Genomic DNA, 20,821 nt, shown 5'->3' with positions numbered 1-20,821 from the left:
TGATAGGATGAAAATGTTGATTTTAAACGGTCCAATAATAGAATGTCATATGACATTATATAAAATTTTTTTGTCAAAACTTTTCCGACACTGTAGAATGATTCATTTCACCAACGACCGCTCACTAAATTTTTAAATTAGTGACACTTTTGTCACCAAACTTTTCAAATTCATCACCAAATTTTACAAAAATATCTTAGTTACCTTAACAAAAAAAATCTTGTGTGTAGACTTGACCACTAGGGATGGAAAATGGGATGATAAATAATTAATCGAGGAACACTGCAAGACCGAGGGTCCCCACCACGATTAATATTTTGTCATAATCATAGTCATATATATAAATAATATAATATAAAAACAAAAAAAAATATTATTGGGCTAAAAGTTTAAAATATGAACTATATAAAATGTAAATTCTATTTCTTATTTAATAATAAGTTGGTCACCACTTCATTTTATTGGTTTCTCATTCAACATATTTACTTAAAAATTTCAATGTGGGATCCGTTTCATGCCTTTATTGTTGAAGATTTGGGGCTTTACTAAGAGTTTCGTTTACCATCGGATCTATTAGCATAGTCAATTCCGTCAAGAGCAGTTGCCAAGGATGGCGAAATATTAGCACGAGATTATGTGACTTTCGTTCCAGCTACTATACAACAGGCTATTATTTATTCACCTTTTGGACAGGTTAATTTTGATATTCGACCAAATTTCATCAACTTATTTCAGAATTATTAGGATAGTAAGTTCTCAAGGGAAACCAACGGAAAATTTGCATTAGCACAATCACGAAGGGATACTAGCAGAAGTCTTTCCAATGAGCTTATTCTCTCACACGTTGAAGGATGACGCGTGAAAATTGCTATGCTCACTACCTCCTAAGAGCATTGTTTTGTGAAATGACATGGTACAAAAATTCTACTTAAAATTTTTTCAGTCGTCTCAAGTTCATCAGATCAAAAATAAAAACCGTTCTTTCAAACCAAAACACCTCAAGAGCCATCCAAAACCATGTGAGTGTGTTATGGGCTATTTTAGAAAGTGTCAAAATCTAGACATTCCTAAAACAGTTTAGATCTACTTCTTCTATTCAAGCTTGCATCTGAATGCTGTAACATGGCTGACACTTCAGTAGGAGGATCATTAATGGATATATCCATAGCCAAAGCATATAATTTGTATGAGAGAATTGTAGAAACTCAATCTATGTGGTCTACTGAAAGTGAAGCTCTGAAGAAAACAGTAGGTATTCACAACAAAATGTAGTTATAGCATTGGGCTAACAGATGGAAGTACTAACTAATAAATTGGACAACCTAACTTAGAATGTGAACATAATGCACCAACCCGAGGGCTGCGGGTCAGATCATACAACTGCAAGCAGTCATTTAGCCTCAATGCACGTTTATTAGTTAGAAAAGGTACAATATGTACAAAATTTTCTGAGGTAGCAGAACAACCCTTACTCCAACATGTATAATCCAGGTTGGAAAAATCATCCAAATTTCTCCCACACAGATTTCAGCAACAATAAGAGATGATGTCATCTTTGGAGGATCTAATAGTTCAATGCATAACGAAGACTGAAACTGCATTCCAAAATTAGTAGGACTCTGATAAAAATTTGAAAAATCAAGTGGGTCAGACAATAGTTGCATTGTTCAATAGAACATAAGGTTTCCTACCAAGCACCACCGAAAAGAACCCACGGGGACAGATTTTAATTATCACAACCATAAAGATAATGTGGTCGACACTCTATCAACCAAGTCTACTATCCCTGTTCAAGCTTATGTATTGCCTATTCCATTTCTTCAAAGGCAGCCAAAAGATCAACAGGTCCAGGCTATCATTACAAGAACGCAATTCAGCTAACAGAAATCAAAGTAAAAAAGAAAAAGAAAAGAAATAATTAAGTACCTACCACGAATGAGGATCAGGTTGTTAAGTATGAAGAATCAACAAATGTAATCAAGTGGAACAATCATACAATTCATAGGTTAAAGTAATCATTTCTATCTCATTCTCTCAAAAGTTGTAAAACAATTAGCTAGAGAAATAAACCTTCAGGCAACTTCACATTAATATTCATTTCATTAACGCAATCTTGCGGATTTCAAATTATGCTAAGTTTTTTAAAGAGATGTTGACCAAGAAGAAAAAACTGTCCGGAGATGAAACAATTGCATTGATAGAAGAATGTAATGCAATCCACGATATAGGCTCTCTCCTAAATTAAAAGACCCAGAGAGTTTCATTTTACCTTGCTCTATAGAAAATTCACATAACATAAATGCTTTAATCAATTTTGGAGCAAGTATTAATCTAATGACAGTGTTTATTTACAGAAAATTAGGATTGGTGGGGATAAAAAAATTCAAGAATTCTATAACTGGCTAACAGGTCTCTCAAGCATCCTTATGGAGTGGTTAAGGATTTGCTCATCAAAGTTGGAGATTTCATTTTTTTCAACTGATTTCATTATCCTTAAAAAGGGAAATGCACAATGAATGCACAATGAATTTTTAAAAATGGATATATTCTTGAGGGTGGAAGAAAAATAACAGTGAATACTCCCTATTCAAAGCACTATGAATAGCCAAAATAACAAAGTTAAACTCATAACTATAAACAAGTGCTTATGAGGAGGCAACCCAATTTTCTTTCCTTTTATTTTCTTTTTTTAGATTAAAAGATTAGTAAATTTTATTGTTTCTAATAGTTGGGTATGTTCACCCTCATATTGCCTTATAGGTTGTGTGCTTACTATAAAATTTTCTTTATTTTGCAGGAACAGATACCTAAACACACAAACCTACACTGAACAAGGAAAAAATCATAGTAAGTAATCTAACACTTTCGTGCCAATTCATCCACCATCAGCAAATATATACTAGGGGAGTACTTAGTTCCTTTCTTTGCTCTTGATTTCTATATATTGCCTGCTATATGTTTAAATATTGAGTATATTTTAAGTTATAAGTTTGGGAGTGGGAAACATCGATTATGTTACATGTTTTACTGCTTTGTGTGCATTTTTGCATGGAAAGAAAATCAAGAATATGAAAAATAAGTTGTTTTAAGCTTATTTATTGCTTTTGTGTGCTTGTATACGTTAAATAATCTTGTATATTATAATGCATATATTTGAAATTGTGTTAGATTATAAATTTTGGAAAAGTTGCATGTTATGTTGATCTATGCTTGTTCTTATAAAACATGACCTTACTTTGCACATAAAATTTATATTTTACATCATGAAGAAATGATTTGATTCATGTTGACGAACATGCTGAAAATAACGGACCTTAGGTGCCAAACTCAAATAATCACTAAAGTATACATAATTAAACCAATTCTGCGATAGTTTGGGGGTGATTGAGTTGTTGTAAAGAGATATTGAGATAATTATGGATTCTTTGTGCGCTAAATTTTTTGTGAATTGTCTAAAGCTTATAAGATGAAAATTAGATGAAATCTTAAGTTATAGGTTAGTCCTTGAGAATGAGTGTTTAATGGGAGTATTGCACTATTCATTGCATAAAAGGAAAAAACTGCTATGTTGTGAAACTACCCTATAAAAATTAATAAGGGCAAATCTAAAATATGCAAAAAAAAAATAATAAATAAATAAATAACTTAAAATGGATAATGGTAATACATGAAACAGAAGACGCACAATAAAAAGAAGGTGCATGAAATAGAAAACGCATTACATGCCTTGATTAAGTGCCAAACTCTTGCTTGAGAAAATTAGACATTTGCACAAAGGATTATTGCTCAGTTGATTCTTAAAGGGTGAAGCTATAAAAAATATGGAGAATCCTCATTTGTTGATGTGTTGAGCTGCAATTAGTAAAATCCAACCAAACTAGAGAATGTGGGGATTAGTATATCAATTCAACCTTATAGATCATACGTTGAGAAAAGATTAAAAGAATAAGTTTAGGGGTGTACATCTCACGAGAGAAGAAATGATGAATTTGACAATTGAGGATTGAAATTTGAATCACCTTATAAATTTATAATGTTTTACATTAATCTTCACTTATACACGTCAATTTTGTATTGAATAAGTAGAAATTGATTTTAGTTAAAGGATTTTGAAGCAGTTCATATTTTTAACACGGAATTTCTAATTCTGATACCAAAAGCCGGTTATTTGTTGTTGAATTTTATATATTGCAAATGTACGGATAGTAACAAATAATAAAGTGGACCTATAAGTCCAAATATCATTCCAATGAGAACTACTATCTAACAATTGATTCAATTATTTCCAACTTCAATTTAAATGAAAACAAATAGTAGTTATATTGATTTTTGTCATTTTCTATTTTAAATAAACTAAAATAAATAAAAGTGAGTTTTTTAATATGATGGTTTAAGTGTAAGGATTCACAAATTCCGCATAGTTATCCCTTAATCTCAATCATTATATTTTATATAATTGATTTTATTTACTTGATCGAATTCTTCAAACATATTTAATTTACCCTTTTCGAGTTTTCATTGAATCTATTTAACTAAGTCAATTTTATATCTCCGTGTGAATTCAGATTGATCTTAATTAAATGCAAAATCTCTAAGAATCCATGTAACAATCACTAACTAATATAAATATTTCTACACTAGTTACCAACATTTATTACCTGATCTAAATAACTAATCTGCATCTTCATGTAATTATTGCTTACAAAATCAAAGAACTGGTGGCCAATTAATGCAAGCATTAAGAATAAAAGTAAAAATAATGCACAAAATCAATTTGAAATTTAAAAGTTTTTAATTAAAATAAAAGTTCAAAACTATGTTACAATGATTCATCCTAACTAATTACTTAATTATACATAATTGGAGAATAGAAATACAAGAACTTAAAGTACGTCATCGGATATTAAGGAAAAACAAGAAAAAGATGAACATCTTGCACGAAGAATACGCTTCTTTTGTGAAATATCTGAAACCATAACTTCTTGAATGATTTTTTTTTCCTCCTTTTGGCTTGACTAATAGAAGTATGATGAATTTCCCAAGCCTCAGCTTGAATATATGTGTCTAATAGAATCCTACAAACCTCCTTTTAATTGTTGGACAAAATCATGTATTTATGGAACAAAATTTAAGAAAAATCCTTGTTCAACTTGATTTCCACAAAATAATTCAAATTGGTATTTTACCAAAGAGTTTAAGAAATAAGAAGAAACAAATCTCATTTTTCAATCGGATTCCTTTACTCATGTAACTTTAGTCCTCCATCTTCAAGTATTATAGTTAAGTTATTTTCATTCCAAAGTAATTAACAATTGACAAGAAGCAAACTCTAGAGTTTGCAATTTAGTCCCCAAACTTTCCAATTGCAAAATTTAACTCTCAAAACTTATGATCTTTTCCCGAATGCTTCATTAATATTTCTTCAATTACTTCAAATCAACTCTAATTAAGTTTCAAATAGCTTCTTTTCACATGAATTGTATCTGAGTTGAGATTTTCCTATAATTAACCAAATTCAGCATAAATTAAGTAGATATCCGCTTAAAATAACTATAAATTAATAAGAATATAAGTCTGAATAAGTGAATAAAATACACTTATCATTATCTAATCATGTTTGTTTAAAAATTTTGACTTTAAGTTAAGTTATGTTTTGTTTGAGAACAAACAATTGTTCAAATTTGAGGGTGTTTGATAAATGTATTTTGTACATTTATGTGGGGCCATTAAATAAGATGAATTGTTGTGAATTTTGATGAATTATGACTTAGTTTCGTTTGTTAGATAAAACGCAATGCAAATTGATGGAATTGGACAAAATGAATGAAAACTAGGGCTGGGCAATACTCTCGAAACGAGCAATTCTTCTTAAATTAAATACCTGAATTGAGAACCGACAAGTTCGGTTCGATTCTCTATTCTAGATCAAGAACCAAAAAATCAAATCTCCTTAATTTGTGAAATACTTGAAACCATAGCTTCTTGAATGATTTTTTTTCCCCTCCCTTTGGCTTGAATAATATAAGTACGATGAATTCCCCAAGCCTTAGCTTGAATATATGCGTCTAATGGAATCCTACAAACGTCCGTTTAATTGTTGGACAAAGGCATGTATTTATAGAACAAAATTTAAGAACAATCCTTGTTCAACTTGACTTCCACAAAATAGTTCAAATTGGTTTTTACCAAAGAGTTTAAGAAATAAGAAGAAACGAGTCTCTTTTTTCAATTGGATTCCTTTACTCCTATAACTTTAGTCCTCCATCCTCTAGTATTATAATTAAATTATTTTCATTCCAAAGTAATTAATAATTGACTCGAAGCAAATTCTAGAGTTTGAAATTTAGTCCCCAAACTTTTCAATTGCCAAATTTAACTCTCGAAACTTATGATCTTTTCCCGAATGCTTCATTAATATTTCTTCAATTACTTCAAATCAACTCTAATTAAGTTCTAAATAGCTTCTTTTCACATGAATTGTATCTAAGTTGAGATTTTCCTACAAGTAACCAAATTCGCATAAATTAAGTAGATATCCACTTAAAATAATTATAAATTAATAAGGATAGAAGTCTGAATAAGTGCATAAAATACATTTGTCATTATCTAAAAATGTTTGTTTAAAAATTTTGACTTTAAGTTAAGTTATATTTTGTTTGAGAACAAACAATTGTTCGAATTTGCGGGTGTTTGATAAATGTATTTTGTACATTTATCTGGGGTCATTATATAAGATGAATTATTGTGAATTTTGATGAATTATGACTTAGTTTCGCTTGTTAGATAAAATGTAATGCAAATTGATGGAATTGGACAAAATGAATGAAAACTAGGGTTGGAAAAAACTCTCAAATCGAGCGATTCTTCTTAAATTAAATACCCAAACAGATATCTGAATCGAGAATCGATGAGTTCGGTTCAATTCTCGATTCTAGATCAAGAACCAAAAAACCAAATCTCCTTAATTTATGAAATACTTGAAACCATAGCTTCTTGAATGATTTTTCCCCCTCCTTTTGGCTTCAATAATGTCAGTACGATGAATTTTCCAAGCCTCAGCCAGAATGTATGTGTCTAATGGAATCCTACAAACCTCCTTTTATTTGTTGGACAAAGGCGTGTATTTATAGAACAAAATTTAAGAAAAATCCTTGTTCAACTTGATTTCCACAAAATAGTTCAAATTGGTTTTTGCCAAAGAGTAACTTTAATCCTCCAACTTCTAGTTTTATAATTAAGTTATTTTCATTCCAAAGTAATTAATAATTGACTCAATCAAATTCTAGAGTTTGCAATTTAGTCCCCAAACTTTCCAATTGCCAAATTTAACTCTCGAAACTTATGATCTTTTCTCGAATGCTTCACTAATATTTCTTCAGTTACTTCAAATAAACTCTAATTCAGTTCAAAATAGCTTCTTTTCACATGCATTGTATCTAAGTTGAGATTTTCCTACAATTAACCAAATTCAGCATAAATTAAGTAGATATCCACATAAAATAATAATAATTAATAAGAATAGAAGTCTGAATAAGTGCATAAAATACACTTTATCATTATCTAACCATGTTTGTTTAAAGATTTTGACTTTAAGTTTAGTTATATTTTATTTGAGAACAAAAATTGTTCAAATTTGAGGGTGTTTGATAAACGTATTTTGTACATTTGTCAGGGGCCATTAAATAAGATGAATTATTGTGAATTTTGATGAATTATGACTTAGTTTGGACAAAATGAATGAAAACTAGGGTTGGGCAAAATTTTCAAACCGAATCAAATCGAGCGATTCTTTTTAAGTTGAATATTCGAATGGATCTCTGAATCGAAAACCGACGAGTCGGTTCTAGATCAATTTTGATTCTAAATTAAGAACTAAAGAACCAAATCTCCTTAATTTTTTAAATTTATTTATTTTAAATAATTCAAATTATTTTTTTTATAAATAAATTTGCTAACTAGTTAATTTCACTCAAGCCCAAAAATATAATTTTACAAAAGACATATAGGATTGGACTATTTTATAAGAACTAAGATTAAACGTGTCATTAGTTGAATTAATGTAGTTTTGTAAATATTAAAAAAAATTAATTTAGTATAGAACATGATAATTGAACCAAACCTAATTGAATCGAATGGAAACGACTCTGAAAGGTTTCATAATTAATTTTGGATCTGACAGTTTCACTTATCAAATACTAAAAAATTTCGGATTCGGTTTGGTTCTCGTTAGAACCGAACCAAACTAGACCATGCTCATCCCTAATGAAAACAAGCAAAAATGAAGGAAATCCAAAGTTTTAGGATCAAAGTACAAATGTCTAATCGTTAATTCAGACCAAAAAATGATAATTGGAGAATGTTATGAATCAATTAGATGCAAAGCAATGGTAAAGGACCGATAAAGAACGAAAAATGACAAACTTGTACCCCGAAATAAAGTTCAGGAGCTAAAAAAAAAAAAAAAAAAAAAAAAATTAAAAAAAAAAAAAAAAAAAAAAAAAAAAAAAAAAAAAAAAAAAAAAAAAAAAAAAAAAAAAAAAAAAAACATTTTTGGCACGCACACACATAAGGCGGCATGTGCGCGACACCATAATTCCCAAACCCAATACCAAAATGTAACAGCAATGCACACAAGCTACCAGGGAAGCGCTCGCAACAAGCCTTTTGTCGGATGATTCAGCAGTTTCTCTTTACCATTCAAACTCTTTTGGAATCAAATTTGGACATGATTTTGACCAATTTTCTAGCTTCTATAAATACAAAACTTGGGCAAAACATTTCGGATCTCTCTCTAGCCACTTAATACACATCCATATCAAAAAATTCTTCCAAAACAATAGGCAAATTTGTTGGATGAATTTTGTGAATAGTGACGCTGAAATAAGTATAATGATGGTGACAAAGCCGAGGCAAGAGTTGGACTCTTTGTCCTTAAGTCGAATTTGCCCCGCAACGGTGCCTACGGATTTCGGCAATCGACTCCCAAGATACAACGGCTACACTTGTGTTTGTAGCACTCCAAAACACAAGTACAACGAACCAATTTAGGCTTATGTACTCCAAGGATGAAATGAAAGAAAATCAAAGATTTTGGATAGAAGAGAGGATGAGAAACGTTTTGCATATCAAACTGTGAGGAATAGGACACCCAAAGGGTCCTATTTATAGACCATGAAGGGGTGTGGACGAAATGGTTGAGACCAAACCATGCACCATTTCCAAACAATGCATATTTATGAAAAGGTGTCTATTCACTAATGGTTGAGGTCTTTTTCGTAATTTCTCATTCATCCGATATTGGTTTTCGAAATGCCAAATATACCCTTCAATACATGCAGAGAAATCAAAATTCTCTTTCGGGGGCGTTGCCCCCGGGCGAAGTGGCAAACAATTTTGCCTAAACGGATTGAGTCGAGCTTTTGAGTATTTGGCCGAATTCGATACGAACTTTAATCGATTTTCAATTCTCAATTTATTTAACCAATATCCAACAAAATTTACATCTTCTAGAAGAGAAGATCAACCTAAGAAGGAATTGAAGGCTAATTACATCAAGAATTTGAAGATTTTGAACTTGGAATTGAAGATCAAGATATCTTGTACTCAATCATGATCAGGTTGACATCTATTCATTATTCTTCTTGTAATTTATATAAAATTATATTTGACTAGACCCTTATTTGTATTGAATGAAGATGAACCATTTTGCTTATTTATATTAATTCAAGAAAAATTGTTTAGTTAATTCTTGTATTTCTTGATTAATTTTGCATTCTCGTTGCATTACTTGATTGATTGGCCACTAATTAGGTGATTTGTTACTTCTTGTAGTGCTGAAAAGTTCACAACCAAGTTTAGAATGATTATTTAGATACTCATGAAATTAAATGTACTCTACTCATTTGAATTCAAACTATGAATATGACAGGATCTTATTCAGAATATACTTAATTTATCTTGGAAAAAAAGTTAAATTTCATGGGTTTATCAATTGTCAATAGTGAAATCGAAAATCTAATGCAATCATCCATTCATTTATACAAACAAACGCATTTAAATATTTCGTATAATAATCTAGAATAAATAACAAAATCATCTTTTTTGTGTTACATAATTCGTATTTTATACAAAATTAGTAAACTTGAATTGAAATTTATTCCTTGTAATACGATACTCTAACTCAACACGTATTACTTATCAATGATCTCGTAAGTTTGTGGGTTTTGGTCAATCATTATCCAATGTTTATCATGAATACGATAATTGGAATTGCAAGAAAAGTCGCCATTAACACAAAGTCATTAATAGGATTAAAATAATATATGAAATATCCTAGGCCATAGCCTATGGAACCGTAACTTGTGGCTGGCAAATGAACATGCCTAGGCCGAATCAGAGATCTTCAACTTGTTAAGGTGTGCTGCTTTTACAAGTTGGAAAAATCAGACAACCAGATTTTTCGGATGAGTCTGACAAAAAATTACAAGTTGTGTTACCCATGCGTGTGCCTGGTATATGTAAAATGCATGTTCCTACACACACGAAACTTTTGAAGAAAAATGTTAAGAGCCTGTTCGTTTTGGATTTTAGTGTACACTCGTGAGTCCTACCTTTAATATAAGGGTTGTCAGCCAAGGTGCACACCTAGCATTTCTCACTTTTTAAAGATAAACGTGCTTTGGAGGGGAAATTTTTTGTAAACTTCAGAAAATATTTCAATAACAATGTTGTTAATGATGATATAATTAGAGTTGAAGCAGTTGATGTGAAATATTTCACTCTCCATTTTTTGCAAAACATTGGTTACCCGCATTTGAGTCGTGCTGCTCCGTCCGTCCATTTCATCTATAAATTATCAGTCACATGTATAATAAATTTCGAGACAAAAATGGGTATCCGTGAAACATGACATTATATGTAAGCTTACAAAATAATAATAATAATAATAATAATAATAATAATAATAATAATCAATTCAGCATTGTTTTATTTCAATGGGACTGTATATATATTAAAAAAAAAAACATAAATTTAGAAATGCATGTTTTATTTCATTAATGGCCGCTAAATTTTTAACTTAGTGCCACCGAACTTTAGTTTAGTTCAAACTTATTATTGAACTTTGCAAAAGTATTCTAGTTAGACCATCAATTCGATTTGGCTACATTTCTTAACAAAAAATCTTACTTGTAGGTTTGAGTCATTGACAACTAGGGATGTCAAATGGGACAGAGCATTCCCAATTAATTGGGAACAGGGCAAGACAATGGGATTCTACCCCGAATAATTAGGTTTCTCATTCAACATATTTATTTAAAAATTTTGATGTGGGATCAATTGCATGCTTTTTATTGTTGAAGTGTTGGGGCCAAGGGCGAATCCAAGAGTTTGAGTCAGCACGGGCAATCGTTGACTATTTACTGTTGACCGCAATAAAATATTAAGAGTTCTTTTGATACCCATTTTTATTTTTGCAAAAAATGCATTTTTGATTAGTGATTTGATGGAGAATGTGTGACTAAAAATAAACAATTTTTTTTTAATTTACGTGTAATATTATTTCATTTAAGAATGTATGGATGAAAAGACGAAAGAAAAAACGTATTTTAAAAAAATGGGAATCGAACAAGGTCTAAAGTATAAATATAACAATTATTTCGATCAAATTGAACATATATAATTCTGTTATAAGAATTAACAGAATTCATCAAATGATATTATTGCCAAGTTTTGTATAATACAAAGGAAGAGTGAGAATTCGAATCTTTAAAATTGTTTGCATTAAAACGGTCAAAACATAACAAATATTATTTTGTTAAATTTAATGACACAATTCAAGGGGTATCATAATGGTTGAGTACTTGAGTTAACAACAATCTTTGCTTGAGATCACCAGTTCGAATTCTTATTGTCCCTTTCACTATTGAATTTTTCTAAAAACTAAAGAAACAAAATAATACATAACAAATCCAATAACAGAGGAATTGAACTTGGGACCTCAAGCATGTTTCAACCAACACAACTGCAACTGATATTTGAAAATAAAATGTATTACCAAAAATATAAAGTAAAAGTATAATCTATTGTTAAAAAAAAATAAAAAATAAAAAATAAAAAATTCTCCCAGCTGATCCAGCTAGGGCGGCCTCCCTAACTAGCCACCACCTAGATCTGACACTGGTTGGGGCTTTACTAAGAGTTTCATTTTGTCCCATATCGAAAATCTATCAGTCTTATTAGAGAAGGACTATAAGCGATATAATTTTGTATCTATTTTTTTTTTCAAAGATTTAATTTATTTAATGTTAAAATAAATAAAAATTATAAACGAGGGATTAGGAGTCCCCACATAAGCATGGATGGAGAATGGATATCTCGCCCCGTTGTCATTCCTATTGATGACTAGGCATATAGACAAGTAGATTTTCTTTTTGAAAATGAACAAAAAGAAAAGCAAAGGAAAAAAATATTGGGGGTCTAACTGCTACAATTTTAAAGTATAGTAATAATTGTGAAAGTTCAATGACCAAAGTGACATTAAGTGCAAAATTTAGTGGCTACTAGTAAAATTAACATAATGCAAGTTACATCAACTAGCTTTTAGTATTCCAAAATAATAAACTATAAGAAATTTAATTTATTTAATATTTAATATCTCTTCTACTTTGATGCATTACGTCATGCTAAAGGGAAAAGGGATAATTCGTGAATTATTTTTTATTTTGTATAATTTAAATTGCTTCACAAGTTCATTCAAGCAGCCATGATTTTTTTTATTTTTTTTTTAAACCGTCATCATGAATTGCTAAAAACAGGAAAATGAACAAGTTAATGAAATTTTTAAAACTAATTTATTATCTGGATATATAAGTAAAAAAAATTAAGAATAAATTACGATAACATCCATTGACCTAATAGAGGAAAAGAATGACATTTTCATTTTTAAAAATTTCGATAAAACTCTGGTTCATTAGATTATGATCAATTATTACTAGTTATATGAAAAAACTTATGTGAAAATTACACAAAACCATACATTAAAAATACAACATTCTAAAATCAGATGGCAAGTTTAACAATTCAAAAATCAGAATTTTTTTAATTAATATTTTTATTAACCAAAATCTCAAACCCTAATAAAATTAAATTGATATGCCCACCCCACCCCTAAATCGATTCATTCTCGCCTCCATCTTCTCTCTCTCCCCCTCCCTTCATTATCAAACGGAATCTGTTGCTGCAGCCACGACAACGATGTTGTCGTCGTTGGTGGTTTTATTGGTAGTGGTGGTAAGGTTGAGGTGATGATTGTGGCGTCGATTTTGGGTGGGGTAGCTCGCAGCAACAGCGCCATTTCTGCAGTGGTAGAAGTCAATCGGAGTTTCAGTGGTGTTGGATCTAAATTTGTGGTGGTTGTGGAGTGATTTTGGGGTGGTGGCTGTGGTGTGGTGAGATGGTGCAGACGGTGGCGGGTTTAGGGATTTTGTGGTGGTGTTGACGGTGGTGTTGGTGGTTGTGTTGTGTTGTGTTGATTGATGATGTTTGGTGCTATAGTCGTGGCTATGGTTGCTGTGGTGGTGATATATGGTGCGATGGTGGTGGTTTGTGGTGCGGCGCTGTTAGGTTCTGTGAAGAGGCCGATGCTGTGGTAGTGTTTGCGTGGTGACGATGTTGTGGGTGGCTCTATGGTGGTGGTGTTTGTGCGATAACGGTTTTGTGGTGGCTACTGTGGTTGTGGTGGTGGTGGTGGTGGTGGTGGTGGTGTGGTGACGGTGTTGTGGGCCGCGCCGTGGTGGTGGCAGTGGTGGTGTTTGTGTGGTAACGGTGCTGTGGGCTGCCTGTGGTGGTGATGATGTCTGTGTGGTAGATCTGACGGTTTGAGTGGGGTTTTGTACAGGTGACTGTGAACCTGTGATGGTGGTGATGGTGTTTTGTGTGGTGGTGATGATGGTTTTGTCTGGTGGCGATTTTGTAGAGGCGACTCTGAATCTGAGATGGTGTTGATGGTGGTATGTTGTGGTGTTGATAGGTTGCATAAGGTGGTGGTGGCTGTGCTTCGTTGAGGGGGTGACAGTAATTGGTTAACCTGTGACATTAAATTGGTTGACCGAGAATAGTGTGTGACTTAAAAAAATAATATGTGACTTATAATATTTGTAATCTGTAACTTATGTGACCAACAAACAAATCGGACCTACAAAACTTTTGAATTGTGATCTTAAAAAATCTTCATTTGCGATCGAAAAATAATTTGTAACTTATAAAATTTTTTATTTGTGACCGATAAATTGATAAGTGTGACTAAAAATTAATTCGTGACTAAAATTAATAAATAATACGTGACCTAAAAATTATGTTTGTGACTTATAATTTATTGAGTTGTGATCGAAAAATTAATCTGTGACCTATAAAATTTTTGATTCGTGATTGAAAAATAATATGTGACCCATAAAATTTATGTTTGTGACTTATAATTTATTGAGTTGTGATCGAAAAATTAATCTGTGACCTATAAAATTTTTGATTCGTGATCGAAAAAAAATGTGACCTATAAAGTTTTTAATTTGTGACCGAAAAATAAGTTGTGACCAATAATATGATAAGTCGTGACTAAAAATTAATCCGTGACTAATTATTTTTGGATTTGTGACCAATAAACAAACTGTGACTTACAAAATTTTTGAATTGTGATCGTAAAAAAATTTGTGACATAAAATTTTTGATTTGTGACCAAAAAATAATAAGTAACTAATTATATTGTTAATTTGTGACCAAATTGTGTAGATCTGTGACCTAAATATTTCTAATTAATAAAATAATTAATTAATTAATTAAATTATAAATAATTTTATATAGAAATCTGATTTTAGAAATTTGAAACTTATTTTCTTGTTTTTGAAATGTGCCATAATTAATTTCTTAGTTATGAAATTTTCTCAAAACTTATTTATCATTGGGGTTGGCAATGGGCCGAGCGGCCCTTAATGCCACGGGCTCGGCTCCCGCTTGTGGCAAGCCGAGCTCGAGCTCGAGCTCGGCTCGTTGAAATTGGGCGAGCTCGTGGGCCGAGCCAAGTTTCGGCTCGTGGGCTAGCCTTTTTTCTTTTTTTAAATAAAGAATAAAGTTTTAAAAGTAAAAAGTGTTAAAAAATAAAAAGTATTAAAAAATACAAATAATTTAACGAAAACAAGTTTTTATTTTTATTTTTTTTATATCATATTGTAATTTGTAATACTTTTTATAAAGTATAAAATATTTATATAATGAAAACGAATTATTTTTAGAAATACATTTACAAAAAAAAATATATTTTTTTGATTTTTTTAAAGTTAATAAAGAATAGAGTTTTAAAAATAAAAAGTGTTAAAAAATACAAATAATTTAACGAAAACAAGTTTTTATTTTTTTAATTTATATCATATTGTAATTTGTAATACTTTTTATAAACTATAAAATATTTATATAATGAAAACGAATTATTTTTTAAAATACATTTACAAAAAATATTTTTTTGATTTCTTTTTAAAGTTAATAAAATGTAAACCCTCATCCTTTATCCGGGTTTGGGACCGGCTATATCAATTTTAAGTAGGCGGAGTTAAAAATTGTACTCGAACAACTTGTTGTAACGTGTACAATTTTTTAAAGAAAATTAAATTTAACGATTAAAAAATAAACAAAAAATTTGATTAATATAATTAAATCAAATATCACTTACCTGACGACATGCAATTTCAACGTATTTATCTTGTAGTCGAAAATGAGCGTCCTGCCAATCCTTTACATACGTTAATGCTTCCAAAACATCTTCTTTCAGTCGGCTCCTAATATCGGTCAAAACTCTTTTACCTGCACTAAAAGCAGACTCCGAAACAAAAGTGCTAATCGGAGGTGTCAATAGATCTTCGCAATTGCAGAAACAATTGGCCAACATCTTTCATACTTTAGCCAGAATTCAATTACTTCTTCTGAAATTTTTTTAATTGTTCTGTCTGTTGGCATATTATGATTGAAATAATCAATTAATTTGGCAGGTATCGCATTTTGAGTTTCGGCCGACGTTTGATGAGATGCAGATGTAGACGACATGGCACTAGATGAACACATTGCAGTTGCATCATATCTAAACATATTAATGCCCTGAAATAAATTCATTATTTTCGCATCATCTTCTTCAGTTTCAGCAGAAGGAGTAGGTGCAACAGAGGGTACCCGACTAACATTCGCACCCATTCTTTCCGTATATAAATCAAACATTCCACATAATGTTTGTTCTAAATTCTTATAGGTGATAAGTGTATCAAGTATTAAAACTTTATTGATTTGATCAATTACGTATTTAGTTCCCGAAATATTATATCGGGGGTCCATTGCGCATGCTAAAGGAAATAATATAGACAGTTCTTCACAATATTTTCTAAATTTTAATTCCATAGCAATTAAAATTTCCCTAAAAACAGGATCATTTTCATATTTATGGAATGTTCTTGCAATTATATAAAGGCGTTCAAGCACCATACAGATTGTGGGATAATAAACGCCGGATAAAATCTTTATGGTCTCATAAAAAGATGTTAAAAATCGTTTAACTTTCAAAGCTAAAATCCAATCGGATTCATTTAACATACCATCGTCATCACTTCTAACACGTCTATTGTTATAAAAGTCAGTTATTAAATTTTCGAAACCTTCACATGATTTTAATAGCAAGTATGTAGAGTTTCATCTATGACCTACGTCGCTAACAAATGTTTTAGCAGTCATCACCCCTAGTTCGGTACAAAAATCTTCAAATACTTGTTTTCTACTAGGAGAGATCGAAATATATACTAATGCATTCATAATCCTTTGAAGTTCATCCTTTATATATTTTAAACCATCTTGCACAATTAAATTCAAGATATGACACACACAATGAATATGAAACAAATACCCACCAAAATCAGGTTGAAGTGTCTTACACAATTTATCGACGACTACCTTATTAACACTAGCATTATCAAAAGTAAAAGATCGAATTTTAGTCTCACAATGATATTCTTTAACAATACTTATAATAACATTATATATATTATTAGCATTGTGAAGAAATTCAATAATTCTAAAAGCAATAATTTTCTTATGCATGCACCAAATTGGGTCTATATAATGTACGGTTACAACTATATATGCTCTTTTATTAACTTCTTTCAATATATCAGAAGTTAAGTATATAACACCCCCATATTGTTACAAATCCATAATTAATTGTTGTTTTGAATTATTGAAATAATTTATTGTATCGGCACGAAGAGTGTTTCGACTTACCCCAACGTACGTCGGTTGTAAATATTCTTTCATGAACGAGACGAAGTGTTGGTTGTCTGCAATAGCCAAAGGCAACTTAGTGGCGGCAACAAATTTCACAATTTTGGTTTGAGTATCGTCCTCCGAATACACCCACGTGGATAGGGGTGAAGTTGTAGAACCAACGCCTGGACTACCAAATTGTAATTGTGTTTGACCAACTGGAAGAAGTCTATGTCTGGCTGCACATGATTTGTAGTGGCGGTTGAGATGAGTGGTACCAATTCATTTTTGTCATGCCAATCTTTGTTGGCAGTATTTACATACTGTTTTAGATTCTGCAAGGCCATCAACGACTTTTCCCGTTGAAATCAATTTAAAGTGATCCCAACATTTTGCTTGTTTTTTGGCCTTTCGCTTTCTCCTCGCATCTGAGATATTTAATTGCTGATCTTCATCTTCATGTTTCACTTCGGGAACGTTAATATCATCCAAATCAATTGGAGTGTGGCTTCCCTAACCGTGAATGTGAACATTTTCAGGTATTGGTATGCCATTTAGACCGGCAAATTCATTTGAAAATTGACTTTGCGGCGTCCTAGGCGATTCTCCATGATGTGACAGTGACTCACATCCTGTATCGAACAAGCTCTCAACAAATGAACGTTGATCCATTCCAGTGATTGTTTACGATAAAATCTTGATTAGATGAATATAAATGTAGTGAGATTGTGAGAATTGAGATTGGATGAATTGAAATTGTAACAAGAAACTGTAAAAATTGAATTGATATTGTATATTTTACAGTACAAGAGAGTAAAAACTCGATAATTGATATAATAAAAGAGAGTTTAGAGGGTTGTAATCCTGGAAGAGCAATTGATATGAAAAAAAAATCTTTGGAGGAAAGGGGTATTTATAGTAAAAAAAAGAGGGGGGGGAATAAAAAAAATTAAAATTCAGTGACCAAACGGTCACTGAATAAAAGTTCAGTGATTGTTTGGTCACTGAAAAGTGACCAAAACGATCACTTTTGTGACCGTTTTGGTCACTGGCTCGACGAGCCATGAGCGTCGTTATTTTTAATGAGCTGCTTGTGGGCTCGCCCATGAGCGGCTCGTCTAAATGGCGAGCCGAGCCTGGCGAGGCCCGTTCGGCTCATGCTCGGGCTCGTGATTTCACGAGCCTGAGCCATCCACGAGCCGAGTCGACTCGGCCCAATTGACATCCCTATTTATCACCTGAAAACCGAACAAAATGGTATAATGATTATTGTTTTTCTTTAACAAATTTTTAAGTATTTCTAAAATCACTAGCCCGAGCCGCCCACGAGCCTCTTTTCCATGAGCCGAGCCGGCTCGGCCTAATTGACATCCCTATTTATCACCTGAAAACCGAACAAAATGGTATAATGATTATTGTTTTTCTTTAACAAATTTTTAAGTATTTCCTTGACAACATTACGTCGCATGTGTTTACCACAATTAAACTTGTATTTATTTAACAGTCACATCGTCTTGTTAAATGTAATTATTTTTACAGTTCGATGTGAGAAAATTTCTTGAAAAGAACTATTGAATATCATGGTAGAAATGTGATTGTGCTTACTAGTTCACTGATTTAATAAATTATACAAGAGAAAATCACTTGAAATCATATTTTTAAATTTTTAATTTCATTAACTAGGCATTAACATTTTTTTTCAGAAACTAGATTGTCACGTGAATATATATACTTAGATCACTATTACATTATGTCAAAATCAAATATCATATTAAGTCACAGTCACGTAATTTTTTATATCACAATGATTTATCATAACATATCACAGTCACATATCACCTAATTTTTAAAGGATGTTTGACAACTTAATTTGAAAATAACTCACAGGACATTATGGGCTTTTCATAGGGGCCACGTATTCTTGGCCCGAATTGCTCTAGCCTATTCATTGGTTGGTTTGGACTCCTGTTGGCCCTTTATTAGCAATTCTTAATATACTTGTCCAACTAATAATGTTCAGGATATATATGTGTGTTATCACGATTGTCAGCCACAGTTTTAATCTCTTTCTTTTTGTGGCTCAAGAAAAATGAAACAGGTTTGACAGTTACAATTGTTGATGTCAACCAAGTAGCAAACGGGTAGAGTTGTTTCTCATACTGAGATAATCATAATCGATGAAAAAAAAACCTAGCCCTATTTAAGGGGATAAAAATCAGATTTTTAGTAAATTTTGATAAAAATTAATGACAGATATGATTGAAAAGTTGTGAATCCCATGAAATGTGTGGTTAAAACTGATTACTGATTTTGATTTGGATTAAAATTTTAATTTTTACCAAATAAGAACTTGGAAGAAAAATGGTCATTTTTTCCAACCTCTCCCACCCGATCCACTACAGTATGCCGTCAACACTTCCCCCACCCCACACCTACAAGGGTGGACCTACTTGAGGTCCAGCAGGGTCGGCCGCCCTCACTCGATTTTTAGATTTTCAATTTTCCACCAATTTTTTTCTCGAGATTTTTTTGTTTCGCTCCCATTGAACCTTCGTCCATGCACACCTACCGCCACATAGCTTGGCATACATAGAAAAGATCAACTCAAAATATGAGGACTATTGAGGTTAAGCAAAGCATATTTTGCCCCCCATTTGGCCCCCATTATTTGAATTTATAATTGAAGAATAGTATTTTTTTGAAAAATGGATGGTTGTAAAAGAATGAAATTTTTTTTGATTTGCGTAAAATATTATTTTATTGAAAATTGTTTGGTTAAAAATATGATAGAAAAAAATTAAATTAAATTGATAAGTTTTAAAGGGCCAAACAGGGCTTTATTATTTACAATATTTTTTGGAAGTAACTATGCAGACATCAAAAAGTATAGTTATTCTGAATTAATAGTTGACCTACCTTCAGATCAACTGATGAAAATTTTTAACAGAAGAACTCTATAATATTTGCTCGAATTTGATACACTAGAAATGAAATTTGCTAGACTTTTTGGCTAAGCAGTATTGAGAGATGTCTTGATAGCTCAAACTATTTTCTTGGACTTTTATCCTCTTACATAGGCCATCGGATTGGAGCTTGCCATCCTAGTCTTGTCAAACTATAATGTTCGATATAAGCGTTTGCGTCATCGTCCTTTTTGAGGAGATTTGATTATTGGAAAGTTCGATGACGTCTAGGCCATAGGCCATTCCCTAGACCATCTTGGTTTTCTTTTGATTGGCTGTAAAGGTTGTTGTCACCGTTGATTTGGATAAGAAGTCTCTCATGACAAATATTGGGACACCAACACGTGTATTTGAATGAGTTCACGTTTCAAATTTGTTTGGTTTATAAACAATTGCTTCTTGAATATTACTTTTGCCTGTGAATTGGTTAGAAGTTTAACTTTATTTCAATTAATTGTTGTATCAAACTTTTGCTCTCTTAAGTTGCTTTTGAAGAACCAAACTTCTTAAAATTCCGAAACTGGAAATTACGACGACTACTCTATCTACATTTCAAATTTCAAAATCAC

Source organism: Olea europaea, chromosome 13 (genome assembly GCF_002742605.1).
Source record: "Olea europaea var. sylvestris chromosome 13, O_europaea_v1, whole genome shotgun sequence".
Classification (NCBI taxonomy): Eukaryota; Viridiplantae; Streptophyta; class Magnoliopsida; order Lamiales; family Oleaceae; genus Olea; species Olea europaea.
Note: the sequence above shows the minus strand (reverse complement) of the source record.